The following is a 16,215-nucleotide window of genomic DNA, read 5'->3' on the forward strand; positions in this document are numbered from 1 at the left end:
CCTTTCAGCTTCAACGGTGCAGTGTACCATAAGCATACTATGCTAGCTTCTTTTGTTTGGGATATTATTGAAAATACAGAATTATTTCATATTATATGAGAATGTTATATAAAATTATAAAAAATATTACTATTCAGCAGTAATTCTGTCCCATATAGCTGGTGAGAATATCTTTCAAAATATTGAGGTATCCTACAAACTTGGATTTATAATGAACTTAGATATTTGTTAGTAATTTAGATCATTTCTAAATCAGTATTAGACATTTGTTTGAGCATGTATTACACTTACATAACTGCACCAGCTTTTATCTGTTCTATTTGCAGTTTTTAGGTTAACTGGGTTATGCTAGAAATGCAGTACCCAAAGATGGTTAAATTGTTACAGAACAGCCTAGGGTTTGTTCTGATCTATCCTATGATGAGACTTTTGTTCTGTTTTAGTCCCATGATTCGAATCTGTCCTAGAGAATAAAACTGGAGAATGTCCACTAACTTTCTGGGGTGAAGTAGAGAAGTAAGCACACAGGGAGGACTTCGTCTTTACTGAACAGTCCCCTGCAGTTATAAGACAGCTCATTATGGCTCCTAGGCTTGTGGTGGATATTCTTTTGTATCTGGGAGAAATATAGGTACTTGAATAGCTATAATCCTTGCATATTTGGAAGAAATATTGTTATTTGAATAACTTCTGGAAAAACACTGCATTCCTGTACTGGCAGCTGGCTTTATATGAAACTTCTCATATGTCAGATTGGGTGATAATTTCTGACACATCTCAAATGGTAAGAGAGAGTAGAATTTAGTGTCCTCCCAGGAATTGTAAACATTCTTTCTTTTTTATTATTTATTTTTTATTTAAATGAGAAATTAGCTTGTTTCACATGTCAATCCCAGATCCCTCTCCCTTCCCTCCTCCCCCACCCCCTACCAACCCTCCGCCAACCCTCACCCAATCCCTACTCCACTCCCCATGGAGGATGAGGCCCTCCATGGGGGATTTCCAAAGTCTGTCATATCATCCAGGCAGGACCTAGGCCCTCCCCTATGTCCAGGCAAAGAGAGTATCCCTCTATGTGGAATGGGCTTCCAAAGTCCACCAGTATTCCAGGGACAAATACTTATCTACTACCGAAGCCCCTCCTCACTGACACCCATATTTATGGGGTCTGGATCAGTCCCATACTGGCCTCTCAGCCATCAGTCTGGGGTTCATGAGCTCCCCCTTGTTCAGGTCAGCTGTATCTGTGGGTTTCACCAGCCCAGTGTTGACCCCTTTGCTCATCGTTCCTCCCTGTCTTCAACTGGGTTCCAGGAGATCAGTTCAATGTTTAGCTGTGGGTGTCTGCCTCTGCTTCCATCAACCACTGAATGAAAGCTCTAGGATGTCATATAACCTACTTTTCAATCTCAATATTGGGAAAGGGCATTGAAGTAGCCTCTCCACTATTGCTTAGATTGTCATAAGCATTGTTATTTAATATAAGATTTCATTGATATTACATACATATTTAGTTATATATTTTATCAGTGACCTGCAAAAGTCTTATATGTAACAAGTGTATTATTCCTTAAAATTTACAGTCAATGGAAGTAACTAAGATTATGACACCTACGAACCAGAAGAAAACTCCCTTGTACCAAAGTATATAAGGAAATGTATGCAAGCTTTGCCAGACATGTTTTTGTTAAAGGGTAATTTGTCTTCAAAACAAAATACTACTCCATTCCAGTGTAAGAAAGAATATATGCAACATTTGAAGAGTTCTGACTATCTATAGAGATTTTTGCTCAATAAAACTTTGAATCACTTCAGTATAGTTATTTTTCATTGTTTATTATTGTTATGATCTATCAATTGCTTATAAAGAATAATTTGATCTATTTTCCTTTCATTTATGTGTTTGTTTGTGGCTATATGGATAAAAGTGACCACAGAGGAAACAAGCAGATATCAGGTCCCCTTAGAGTCATAGACACAGGGTATGTGAGGGGCTTGATGTGGGCAATAGGAATCTAGCTTGGTCTATTACTAGAAAAGCAATTGCTCCTTTTAAAATAGTTTTTCATTTAAATTAATAATAACCTTATTTTACATAACAATCCCAATTCCCTCTCCTTCCTATCCTCCCACTCACTCCACATTTCCCCATCTCTTCCCCATTCACTCCTCAAAGAGATTAAGGCCTCCCATGGGGGATCATAAAAGTCTGTCACATTATTTGGGGCAGGACAGTGGCCCTTTCCTATGTATATATGCTGAAAGAGTATCACTCTATTGTGAATTGGCTCCATAAAGCCAGTTCATTCACAAGGAATAAATAAATACTGGTTCCACTGCCAATGGCCCCCTAAACTGCCCAAGCCTCCCCACTGACATCCATGTTAAGGGAGCCTAGTTTAGTCTTATGTGGGTTACCCAGTTCTTCTATAAATTGAACCCACACAGTCATCTCTTCAAACACAATTGATTAATTTACAAGAGAACATCTAGCAAAACAACAAACAACAAAAGATATGGGTTTTTTTGTAGCTTTGGAGGCTGTCCTGGAACTAGCTCTTGTAGACCAGGCTGGCCTCGAACTCACAGAGATCTGCCTGCCTCTGCTTCCCGAGTGCTGAGATTAAAGGTGATTGCCACCACTGCCTGGCTCAAAAGATGTTTTAATGATGAAAAAGTGATAAAAGTAAGCTAATATATAGATTTCTTTGATTCTCCTTTTTATTTTGTCTTTTGAGACAGGGTTTCTCAGTAGCTATGGAGCCAGTCCAGGTACTCTTTCTGTAGATCGGGTTGGTCTCAAACTCTTAGAGATCTGCCTGCCTCTGTCTCCCAAAGCTGGGATTAAAGGTGTGTGCCATCACTGATCAGCGTTTTCTTTGATTCTCTTAGTAGAATTAAAACACTTTTTAAAAGATGCATAATGCTCCCTATCTTCTATTTGCATGTATAAATATTTCCTTGTATAAATATTTAGATAAATACAAAAATTCCTGCAAATATGTCGCTTTTTGCTTGCTAACTTGTCTTGGTGATAATTTGCAACATTAAAAGAGCAAGTATAATGTTGTTAGATATAGGCTTTGAGTTGCTCCATAAAAATTCATTTAACTACTCAATATTGTAGATTCTATTTGTGATTAGGTCTTAACCTTCATGATTCATTGAGTAGAAGCAGATCAACAATCACATGTACTACTTCCCAAGTGTATTATTAGCTACTTTTTTGTTACTATGATAAATATCATGACCAAAAACAAATGGTTTATTTTAACTCATTGTTAGAAAGAGAGAGAGTATATAATTTTTAGGAAGGCATCATATAGTGGTAGGAGCAGGAAGTTGGCTGATCAATTTCCAATTGAAACATAGAAAGCTCAAAGATCAACAAAGAAATGGAGGAAGGTTATAAATGCTCGAATTTTGCCCCGGGTAACATATATCTTCAAACACTGCAGTACATGCTAAAGGATCCATAACCCCAACCCCACCCCAAACAGTACTGTGGACTTACTGCTCTAATGTATGAACTATAAGAGATATTTCACATTTGAAATACAACAATCTGTCCTGGCCCCTGTTGGCACATAATACAAAATGTTACAGGTAGTTTAACTTCAAATATTTCCATAGTCTTTAACAAGCTCACCTGTTTGCAAAAGTCCAATGTCTCTTCTAAGACATGTAGAAGTCTTTTACTGTCACATCATTTAATAGTAAACAACAACAAACCATATCATAGACGAATTGCTGTCTACAACATGAATTTCCTTTATGGTCTAGTGTTACTATAGGTATGCAGCTTTCCTTGTCTTTTTCCTCATAGCTAAAGCATCTCCAGTATCTTGGAGACCCCATCAAAGTGCAAGCTTTGTTTTCACAGCTTAATGCAAATGCTTTTGAGGTTCTCCCAGAAGGGATTGTGACTCTGAAATGTATTTCCTGTCCTCAATGTCTTTCTGAAACACCTTAAATCTTGCATATTTCTTTCTTCCAAAGCCAGTATCTATTAGAATTATGATGTTCAGTTCTGCTGAGAGCTTAGATTTACCCTTGCCTCCTTCAAGCACATTAATGGCAAAATTTGCCTGCACTTGACTTCTAAGAGCAAGAAACTCCTCAAGTTTGCATTTCCATACATAGAATCTATAGCTGGGTTTGTTCCTGCTTGACAATTCCAACCCAATACCAAATAGGTGACATTTCCTTATAGTGGTAATTGCATTAACAATTAAAAGTTAGTTATCACAGGGCCCATCTAACAGATATTCTGTCTCTACTGTATAACCGAATAACCGAAGTTGAGGAATATGAAATCAAACATTATTATATATTAGTAGCTAGGGAACCTCTCTCTTATACGTGTTATATGGGCACCTATTTTTATTTTTTATTTTTGGTTTTTCCAGACATGGTTTCTCTGTATTGCTTTAGAGCGTATCCTAGAACTCATACTGTAGACCAGGCTGGCCTCAAACTCACGGAGATACACTAACCCCTGCCTCCCGAGTGCTGGAATTAAAGGCATGTGCCACCACTGCCTGGTGGGTACATGCTTTTATATTTGTGGTCTTGAGTTAAGCTTTCTCAAAGAACCTCCAAATTTATTGCAAATAATTACCTTAATGACTCTGACTTTAAGTAATTGATGAGAGCTTGAAGAAGACAAGAACTGAGTTTTCCTTTCAGATATATTATTTCTCAACATTTTCCCCTTTAGATCCTAATGCTTTAGTAGAATTGGTTTAGAAGAACTGAGCACAATTTTGGGAACTAGGAAAGCTAACCTGAAAGACCCACTCTCCAATTGCAATCGTTGAGTCTTTCTCTGTCTCTCTGTCTCTGTCTCTCTCTCCTCCATCCCTTCTTACCACTCCCTCTCTTCCTCTCCTCCTCCAACTCTTCCACTGTGTGTGTGTGATCTCCATTCTGTTTCTTTGTCTTTTCAGTTAAATTTGTTTACAAGAGATGATTCTTTGCCAAAAAAAAAATAGAGGCTAAAAAATATCACAAAATGAACTCCTGCTTCACCCCTTTGCACTGAATACGTGTTGATATAACCCAGCTGCCAGTACTTTGGGAAAGTTAATTACGTAACATATATTTTAAAATAGATTTTGAGATGAAAAGTCCAAAGAAATTATCTATCCCAGCTATCTCCTTTTACAGATAGAAAAACGAATCACATAGAAGGAAGTAATCTACCTAAGGTCAAAGACAGCCCACAATTACAATTGTTAAACTCTCATAATACATTTTGTCACTTGCATGTTTGAAGGGTACTTTAAAAGTACTTAATGAAACTTGTCATTATATTGACTGCGGTGATGTTTTGGAGGTCATCGTTCACAGAATACCACTTCATCCTTTTTATGAGTGAACACAAAAGATATTGTCTTGGTGTTAGACTACAAACAGTTGGTGGTATTGAGCAGGTTTTAGTTTTGTTTTGCTTTTCTTTATAATGTTCAATATACAATTGAATTTTCTTTTTTAAAAGCTGTCAAAACTATCACTGACAGATAGGAAGCACATTCAAAGATGAAAAGAAACAGAAATTCATGATGTGTTTCATTTCTAACATGCATGTTCCAGATCATTATTTAGTATTATTTTTTAGCTCATTTAATTTATTCACTATATTAGTAAATACAGCTATTGTTATGCTATAGTGTTGCCATTTATTTGACCTAAGTCTGGACAGTGGGAGAGGAATGATGTACAATAAGATTTAATTTTACCCTGGTTCTGTTGTAATGGGTTACACATTAAAATTGATGATGAAATTCATAACATTATAGGAGGAAAGTATTTTGAATAACTATGAGTGCAAAATTAATATGTATGAAAGAAAGGATATCAGAAATTTGTATTCCATTTCTCAAATTAGTGAAGGGAATAGTTATTAATTGACTCCTTAAGGTTTATCTCATTCTCCTATGTAATTTGTATAAACTTCCAGTTTTAAATTTTATGTTCTCTTGTAGCATGAGTAATGAAAACTCAGATAGCTATTGGGGTTAAGCTGAAGATCAGAGAAGCAAAGCAGTGGCTCTTTTACCAAGCTGAAATGGAGATCTTGTCTTTCCTGTGACTAGAAACTAAATCTTCATATGAGACATTTTGTGTCTTCCTTTTATACCTCTCTAGTTCTGGGATTAGAGTTGTGATCTCTGCTACTTTTTTACACTGATTCACTCTCGTGTAGCCTAGTGTGGTCTTAGACTCATAAAGATCCATCTGCCTCTGTCTCCTGAGTCCTGAGATTAAAGGTTTTTGCCACCACTGCCTAGCATCTATAGCTAACTAGTGTTAACTTTGCATTCTTATCCCCAGGCAAACTTTATTAAATCATAAACAATATATCATCACATTCTATAAAAGTGCAACTTCTATTAAAGTAAAGGAAACTGGGCACAGATGAGCCTGGGTAAGGTTCTATGTCCTTCCAGAGGAAGGAAAGAAGGTTGGTAGCATTCATTTTTGTTATCACAAAAGGTACTCTGTACCACTCACTTCATATACATAGCCACTGGTAAGATATTCATGAATTATTTGGGTAGCTCTAGATTTGGTTTAACCTAGTGGGTTACCAGCCATAAGCAAAAACAAAAAAATGGCATGAGAGCATGCTGAGGACCTGGGGAGAGAAAATAGTAGTGGGGTGTGGTAATGAGGAAAGGATGAAGGAAAATTAACTGTCTGAAAACTATGCCAAAATCTAATTTAAGGAAAATTGAAATAATTTAAAACAGAGAACTAGGGTAGAAGCAAACTCAACTGCCCGCCCCCAAAGTCAGTGAAATGTTTCATAATCATATTGTACTAAAGTCATAGGCCAGGTCCTAGCCTAATCTTCATTAAAGAGACTTCCTCAAGCTGCTGATGGGATCATATAAATGGAACCACACTCAAGTATTCAACGGAGCTTTGGGAATCCCACAGAAGAGGGAAAGGAATGATTGTAGGAGCCAGATGGTCTAGGATACCAGGAAACCATACCCCACAGAATCAACTGAGCAGGACTTCTGGAGGCTCACAGAGACTGAAGCAGCAATATTGTAGCCTGAATGGGTGTGCATATGCGTTGTAATTATTTTGGTTGCAGTTCCTTTGGGACTTGTAACAGTAGGAGTGGGAGTGTCTATGACTCTTTTGCATAATTTTGGGAATGTACTTTATCCATTAAATTCTTCACCATGAATGCATTATACTGCATGCCAATTATGTTTCAGAGCTGTTATTTATTTTTTGTGGAAATACTAGGGTGATTTTGATGTACTGAGGAACTTTTAAAAATCACAGTTTCTAATCCTTGTTATTCAAAGTGCAGTCTGTGAGTCAGTAGGAACAACATCACCTGAGAGATTATTGCAAATGCAGAGTTCCAAATGTTGAAGTGGAGGAGTCTTCTTTTGAACAAGAGCAAAGCCAGAAAATCAAATTGAGGACTTATTCCTGCTTAATGGCTGAACTGTATGAGCCTTCTAGCTAAAATTCACAGCTTGCTTGGAGTCAGAGGGTGGAGCTAGCTACAAGTTAACCATAGAGATCTGGAGAGCTGTACAGAGAAGCAACAAAGTGATAAGGTAGGGAAGAGAGAGGACCTCAGCCCTCTAGGACAGAGGGAGGAGACAGGAAACAAATAACAGCTGATCCTGCCTATCTGATCTTCCAAGTTTTGACCCTGTTATCTGACTCCTGGGTTTTTATTGATTAAGATTATCAAGAAGATAAGCAGTGATATAGATGAAAACACGCAAAATAAGTATCTTAATAAAATAAGTCAATGATCTTTGAGAGAGCTATCTGAAATCCATTGTTATTATATTGATCCATATATTCTTGTAGTTGATGCTGGTCTTAAAAAAGTACTGTTTGGTGGGCAGGTGATATTTGGGAATACCTGATGTCCAAGTTTGTAATTCTTTAGCATGATTATATCTGAAAGCATGAATTCTTGGCATGACCTCTGGAATATAACAAAAGGTAAGAGAGTGAAAAAGATCACAAACTATTTGCTTCAAGATAGTTCTTGGGTAAAATTTCATGGCACTTGTTTACTACCTAATTAAGTCACCTGTCTTTAAGGCATGTTCAATTATATCCAGTTAATTACATGTAGAAGTGTTTCAGAGGTGTGTTTGTTTGGGAAGATCAGAACATAGCAAAGTGACAAAGGACAACACAATCTATAATACCACTTATATCTAATTAAATAATATATACTTAAGATATACAGTGTGGTTCCATCAATTATTGGATGAGGGTTATATGATCATAGTTGGGGTATTCATCAACTGATTACAGGGATAGACCAGCTCAGACATCCTCTTTACTATTGCTTAGAGTCTTAACTGGGGTCCTCCTTGTAAATTCTTGTGAGTTACCCTAGCACCAGGTTTCCCCATAAACCCATAGTAGCTCTCTTTATTAAGATACCTTTTTCATTGCTCTTTCACTGTATCCCTTCCCGGCTAGGCCATCTCATTCCCTCTTGTTATCATCCCTCCTCCCTTTCCACTCACCCTCCGGTTTGCCCTGTAGATCTCATCAATTTTCTCTTCCTAGGGTGAGCTATGTGTCCCTCTTATGATCTCTGGAGCTGTGGATTCTAGTCTGGTTATCCTTTTTTATTTTTTACAGCTAATATCCATTTATGAGTGAATACAGACACAGATATCCAGAACCAAGAATCAGACTGAGATCTGGAATTCCAGGAGAAGAGAGGAAGAAGGGAATATATGAGAAATGGAGTTCAAGATCTCAATGGAGAAATCTACAGAGAAAGTGTAATACCGGCACATGAGCTACCTTGTTACATCCCATTACATTTGGTAGAATGTTATACTCAGCCTTAATGCATGGGAGAGAGGTCAGGCCCTGCCCCAACCTATAAGAGCGGACTATGATGACTCCTCATGGGAGCCCTTATACACGAGGAAGAGTATAAAGTGGGGGTAGACTAGGGAAGAAGTGAGAAGGATGGTGGGAGGAGGGTGCCCGGTAATTTTTGTAGAGGGAACTTGTAGATAGCATAATATTTAGAACTATTACTTAGAAGCTACTTGAATATTACAAAGGCATTTTATGAATGAATATAATTTATGAATATGTATTATAACATTATTTTTACGTTTTCATACATGTGTTTGGTGTATTAAGATTGTTTTTAATCTCATTCCTCCTCTGTCTTTCTCCCACTTTTTAGCCCTTCATCACTCTAGAAATCATTTTTTCTACCTTTATGACTTTCCTTTTGCTTTTACTGCCCAATGGGCTTTATCAAGACTATCTGTATGATCCTGAGTTTGGAAATATTCAATGGAAGCTGTTGAGCTCACAAGTGAGTATGAAAATACAGCCAATATCTCTTTCCAACTAAGATCTGTGATTAGCCAACAGTTCACCAGTGAGAGGCAGGAAATTGTGAGGACATCCCTTATCCCTGTTTGAACATTTTCATTCTTTCGTTTTGTTTTTCATTTTCTTTGCTTGTATTGAAAACAATAAGTTTTTTTATATACAATTCATTCTGAGTACTGCTTCTTCTTACCCCAAGTTCCCCTAGTCCCACCCAACCCCTTTCCCTTCCTTTCCAGCCCTTTCATTCACTTCTTAAACAACAAAAAAAGCACCTAAGGAATTATAATAAATTAAAATGATGTAAGATAACATAAACCAAAAAACAACATGACAAAATAAGGAAACAGAAGAAAAAGAGTCAAAAAGCAGGGGAAACTTATATAAATGTACAGATACAAACATTCACACACACTGATATGTATGTATGCATGTATGTATATAAATCCTACTACTGAGATATAGCAGCATACCAAGCACATGATGTTTGAATCATTCTCATTGCTATCATTATTCTTATTACCATTATTCATCTCTTGTAGTATATTCTGCTCTGTCTGCCCTAAAGTTGTGTTGCTGTTTTGCCTTGCTAGTCTAAGACACCTGACTAGTCTAATAAAAGCTGGGGAAGTCAGTATAGGCAGAACTTGTGACCAGGGAGAGTAAGTAGGAAGAGGAATTTAGGTTAGGGAGTAGAAAGGAAAGGAGACAAAAGGTAGATGCCAGGGGGCAGACAGGTAGACATGGAAGAAGCAGGACATATAGAATGAAACAAAGGTAAAAAGCCTTAGGCAAAATACAGATGAATAGAAACAGATAAAATTGAGCTAAAAGAGCCAAGGGGACAAGTCTAACCTAAGGTCAAGCATTCAAAATTACTAAGTCCCTGTGTCTATATATAGGATCAGGGAGGTGGCCCAAAGAAAGTTCTAACGAGAGAGACAGAGACAGAGACAGAGAGACTCGGCCTGATTTGGACATTTGGAATGGAACCTTTAAGCTTGTCCCCGATTATATACTTCCTCCAACAAACAAGACCAAACCCCTAATTCTCTGTAATCTGTCTACCACCTGGGCCCTAAATAATCAAATATATGAGCCTATAGGCCATTCTCATTCAAACTACCCCCCAAAGTTGTACAAACAGCATTACCAACTGGTAATTATTCAACTGTTTATAGAAGGGTATGTGGCATGCATTTCAAATATACATAGAACACACATTCAAACATCTATAAACTATTTCCTCAATAAGACATATTGTGGAAGCCGGGTAGTGGTGGCACATACCTTTAATCCCAGCACTCGGGAGGCAGAGGCAGGCAGATCTCTGTGAGTCCGAGGCCGGGCTGGACCAACAGCCTCCAAAACAATACAGAGAAACCCTGTCTTGTAAAACCAAAAAAAAAAATTAAAAAAAAAATAAGACATATTGTGGAATATATTCTTGTGATTAGACAATGTTGCAGTTCATTTTTTCTGTTCTTACAGATATTCACTTATTTCAATAACTTCTAATTTCCCAGCTCTATACAAAGATGAGTTAATAAAAATTATTACCTCTCAACTATGGAATAATTTTCTATACTTCATTCCTTGATAAATATTACCTTTTGTAAATTTTTACCTTTAAGTAATTTAAAAACAAAAGAAAAATAAAGTACCATGACTTCTGTCCTTAATTTTATTATAGTCACATATTCAAACATCAGCATTATATAACATTCATACTATAATTTTGTGTAGACAAAGAACAGAATACACTAATTTTGAGTGTGTTTTTATTTAAATTTATAACATTCTTATTTTACATACCAATAACAGTTTCCTCTCCCTCCTGTCATCCCATTCACCCCAACATCTCCCCCATCCCACCCACTATCCACTCCTCAGAGAGCATGAGGCTTCTCATGGGGGGATCACCAAAGTCTGCCACATCATTTTGGGCAAGACCTAGGCCCTCCCCTCTGTATCTGTGCTGAGCAAGGTATCCCTCCATAGGGAATAGTCCAAACAGCCAGTTCATGCACTACGTTGAGTGTTGAGTATTGGCTTCACTGCCAGAAGCCCCATAGAATGCCCAAGCCCCACAATTGACACCACATCCAGGCGGCCTAGTTAGGTCTTATGCAGGTTCTCCAGCTGTAAGTCTGGAGTTCCTGATCTTCCCCTTGCTCTTCTTGTTTCCCCAGCATGGTCTTGACCCCTTTGCTCATCACTCTTCCCTCTCTACAACTGGAATCCAGGAATTCTGCTCAGTGCTTAGCAGTGAATCTCGGCTTCTGCTTCCATCAGCTACGGGATGACGACTCTAGGACACTAGGATGAAGACATTTAAGGTAGGCATCAATCTCCTTACAGGCGAAAACATTCAAGGTAGCCTCCCCAGTACTGCTCATATTTTTAGTTGGGGTCATCCTTGGAAATTTCCCTAGTGCCAGGTTTCTCTTAAACCCATAATGGCTTCTTTGATCAAGGTATCTCTTTCCTTACACTAGTTCTTTATCCTTCCCCCACCTCAACCTTCCTGATCCCTCATGTTTTCCTCTCTTTCCTATTTCTCTTTCCTACTTCTCTCCCCATCACCCCATTCTCGCAATTTACCGAGGATATCTTGTTTCTTTCCCCTACTAGGGTATCCATGTATGTCTCTCTTAGGGTCCTCCTTATTTCCTAGCTTCTCTGAGTTTGTGGGTTATATATTGGTTATCATTTGCACTATGCCTAATACCCACTCTTGAGTATACATAATGTTTGTCGTTCTATTTCTATGTATGAGTGTCCTCACTCAGGATGGTGTCTTCTAGTTCCATCCATTTGCTTGAGAACTTTAAGATGTCATTTTTTTATGGCTGAGAAGTACTCCATTTTGTATATGCACCACATTTTCTTTACTCAATCTTTGGTTGAGGGGCATCTAGCTTACTTCCAGGTTCTGGCTATTACAAATAATGCTCCTATGAACATAGTTGAACAGACATCTGTGTGGTAAGAGTGTGCAACCTTTGGGTATGTTTGTTAAGAGGGTAAGAGGAGAAATGCTGGGTCAATTCCCTGTTTTCTGAGAAATCATGATACTGATTTCCAAAGTGGATGTACAAATTTACATTCTACCAGGCATAGAGGAGTTTCCCCCTTTCTCCACATCCTCTCCAACATAAGTTTTTATTAATATTTTTGATTTTAGTCATTCTGACAGGTGTTAGATGATACCTTAGATTTGTTTTGAATTGCATTTTCGCTACTAACTAGGATGTTGAGTACACTTCTATCCCTCATAAATCTCTTCACTCAGTGTACCAGTGACCAGTTATTCAGACAAATATTCCATGTTAAATTCATTCTTGCTCCTCAATTTAATATCCTACAGTAATGAACATGGAAAGATCTTATCTATTTAATTTAATGGCTCACAATTAAAATATATTGAAAAATGAATCATTGAAAATATTTTAATCTTTTCTTCCTTTAATTATAAAAGATTATTTTTGCCAATATATCTATCCAGCTTACAGTTTTCTCTCCCTCTAATCCTCACAATTCCTTCATACATTCCATCACATCCAGATCCAATCTCCTTCTGCCCATCACTAAACAGAACCTGGCTTCAAAAGAATATAACCACATAACTGCTATAGTAAAATTTAATAAGATAAAACAAAAATTGCCACAAGTTGGACAAGACAAGTCAATGGAAGGAAAGGAGCCATAAGAGAAGGTATAAGAACAAGAGAACTACTTTTTTATGGGAACAAGAAGTCCCATAAAAACACTAAATATGAAGAGAAGTGGACTGGGGGTGGGCTGGGGCATAGGTAAATGTGGGGAGGTTGGGATTAGTGGTGAAAGGAAGAACCGTGGCTAAGATGTAAAATGAAACTTAAAAGAATAAAGAAAATAAACCCACTGAACTGAAAACTACAATATATTTGTACAGGACCTCATGTAGACTTTTCCAGGCCATGCGCTATCTGTTTCAGTCTCTTTCAATTCGTAAGAGCATTGTTCAGTCAAGTTATAGGCCTTGTTCTCCTGTCCCCCATTTCCTATGACTCTTGTACTCTTTCTGCCTCTTATCCCACTTGGTTCACTAAGCTCTGTGGGAAAGAATCTGATAGAGACAATCCCTTCAGAGCTGTGTATATCAAGGTCTCTCTCTCTCTCTCTCTCTCTCTCTCTCTCTCTCTCTCTCTCTCTCTCTCTGTGTGTGTGTGTGTGTGTAATGTCTGGCAAAGGGTCACTGTACTATTTCACATCTGCTGCCAGAAAAATTTCTCTGATGGTAATTAAATAAAGCACTCGACTATGAACATGGCAGAATATAGCAGCATATCATTTGGAGTCATTTTTTGTTATAATTTGTAACAATTAATTTTGCAGTTTGCTTTTCTATCAGTATTATTTGATTGTAGGGTGGTTCTCTGGATCATCTAGTCTATGATTCTTTGTCAAGCTAGAAGTATTAGGTAAGAGTTCCATCTCATAGAGTGGGCCTTAAGTCCAGTCTGAAATTAGTTGGTTACTCCAACAAGCTTTGTGCTACCATTGACCTAGTCTAATATGCAGACAAGACTGGTTGTAGATCAAAGGTTTTGTGGTTGGCTTTTATTTATCTTTCTTCTATGGAAGCCTATCAAGTACTTTCTCATAGCAAGGACACTAGAACAGGTGGAGATAGTTCTATCAAAGCACATATATAATTACACGATTTAAGTTTTAACGTTGAGTCATTATAATATTTTATTTTAGAAATATGTAATTTTTATTCAAGTCAAAGAAATAGAGAAAATATGGAATTAAAATATAAAAGTCATAACTCAAAACACTATCTTTAAGATAAAAATAACTAAAAGAAAATAACATTTCTTAGCTCAGAAAGTAGGTGAGATTTACCAGGAATATTATTTCTCCAAGGCAATCAAAAAAGCCCTTCATTCAAAACTGGATAATGGCTAAAATGAAGGTGATAAATAGATCAAGTATAGTGTATAGTTCATATTGTCTGCTTTCTTCAAAAGTAGCATTTTTATAAAGGAAACCCTCACCTTTTTCATTGACCTTGCTTTTACAACATCATAATAATGTCTCATGGGAAGAGAAAATAACAAGTACCTGTTGTTTTGAAGAACAGATTTTCCACGCCTCTGAAACAGAGATAAAGGTTCATCTCAAACCAAGATTAAAGATTAGTTTTGAAATGGAAGTCTCAGAAAAAACCTTATTTAAAAAATAAAAATGAAAGGGCTGAACAGCATGATAAAAATCCATAAATACAGAGATAATGGAAACATGCCAAATGATTGAAATAGACAGTCCAAATGCATTTGCATGGCAAGAAATTCAACAATGTAATATTTAAAAATGCCAGTGTTCAAAAAGGTATATATAAATTGCAGGATTCATGGGTATATATTTACACAGAACTTCCAAATGAAATGCAAGAAATGCATTTTCTTGGAATACTTTTCAAAAAACTTTTATAGTAATCAGAGAAATGTTTCTTACAAAAAATTAATATTTGTTTAAAATAAAATTTTAAATTATTTCAAATATCAATGAGATGGAAAATAATATCAAGTAAATAATATGGTGTCTGGACCCTTATAAATGGCTTGACTTCATCTTGGCTTAAGGTTAGAGAGTTCAAGATTATTATTTCAAGGTCAAAGTCATAAGACCTAAAATGTGAGGAATGGCTATTATAGGTTGTTTTTAGTCTTGGTAATGGGTGTCTTATTTAAATAATAAGAGACTTGGTCTGAGGTGTGGTTACTCTTAACTTTCAAGGCCATATAAGGAGAGATTTAGTCTAAAGCGTGGGTACCAAATGTTTTTAGAATTAAGGAAGAAAATCTGTTTCTTCCTTGTATCATGATAAAGACATCTTTTGTCATTTTCCCCTTTTTGGCTTGCATACATTAGAATGATGAACAATAAACTTGGGGCAGTCAGTTTCACAGGATTGCCCTCGTGATTCTACCCTGTGTCTCTGATTTTTCCTTAGCATCTTTACCTGCCATTTCTCAAACCACACTCCCCTTCTCAAGCACAAACATGGGTTAAATGTGAGGCTTCTTCAGATGTCTACTACAATATGACTGCAACATAAATTTCAGCGAATATATAACATATTGCAATCAAGGACCACAAAAAATTGATAATTGAAGATCTAAAAGTGAATTCTATCTCAACAGGAAGAGTAGCTTCTAATTACTATCTAGGAATAAGTAATACCGTCTCTTCTTGTACATTTACTGCATTATGTGGTATATATATATATATATATATATATATATATATATATGCGCGTATATGTATATATATGTGTGAATGCATGTATGTTTATATATACAGACAATACAAACAAAACAATTAATATATACATAAGATCAAAATTTTCCTGAAAGCAATGGAATTACTAGAAATCTGAAGAACTTTGAAGTGTGTGATGTCACATCCTCTACTAGAAGCACTTTAGCAGCAGAGGCAGGCTGGTTGGCATTAATGGGAGAAGATCCTGAGTGATATATCAAGACCCTATCCCAAAGATATGCACAGACTGAAAGTATGAAGAATAGAAGGAAAACGTCCTTGCAGCTCAAACAGTATGGACAGAAGCATAATTATTATGCAAAGTAGAGAAGCAACAGCAAAGCAGACAAGTGCAGTACATTATCACTCATATTTGAAACAAAAGAAATTCACTTCATAGAAGGTGGGAGAGGAGGAAGTATACAGCTGCAAATATTTGTGTCTGGATGTGTGTGTGTATTATATATACACAGGAAGTAGCAAGTAATTCTGTTTTGGAATTTCACAATAATTATTGGTCATGATAGTTTCTAAATCTAG

The sequence above is a fragment of the Mesocricetus auratus genome, unplaced genomic scaffold (genome assembly GCF_017639785.1).
Source record: "Mesocricetus auratus isolate SY011 unplaced genomic scaffold, BCM_Maur_2.0 Super-Scaffold_2245, whole genome shotgun sequence".
Classification (NCBI taxonomy): Eukaryota; Metazoa; Chordata; class Mammalia; order Rodentia; family Cricetidae; genus Mesocricetus; species Mesocricetus auratus.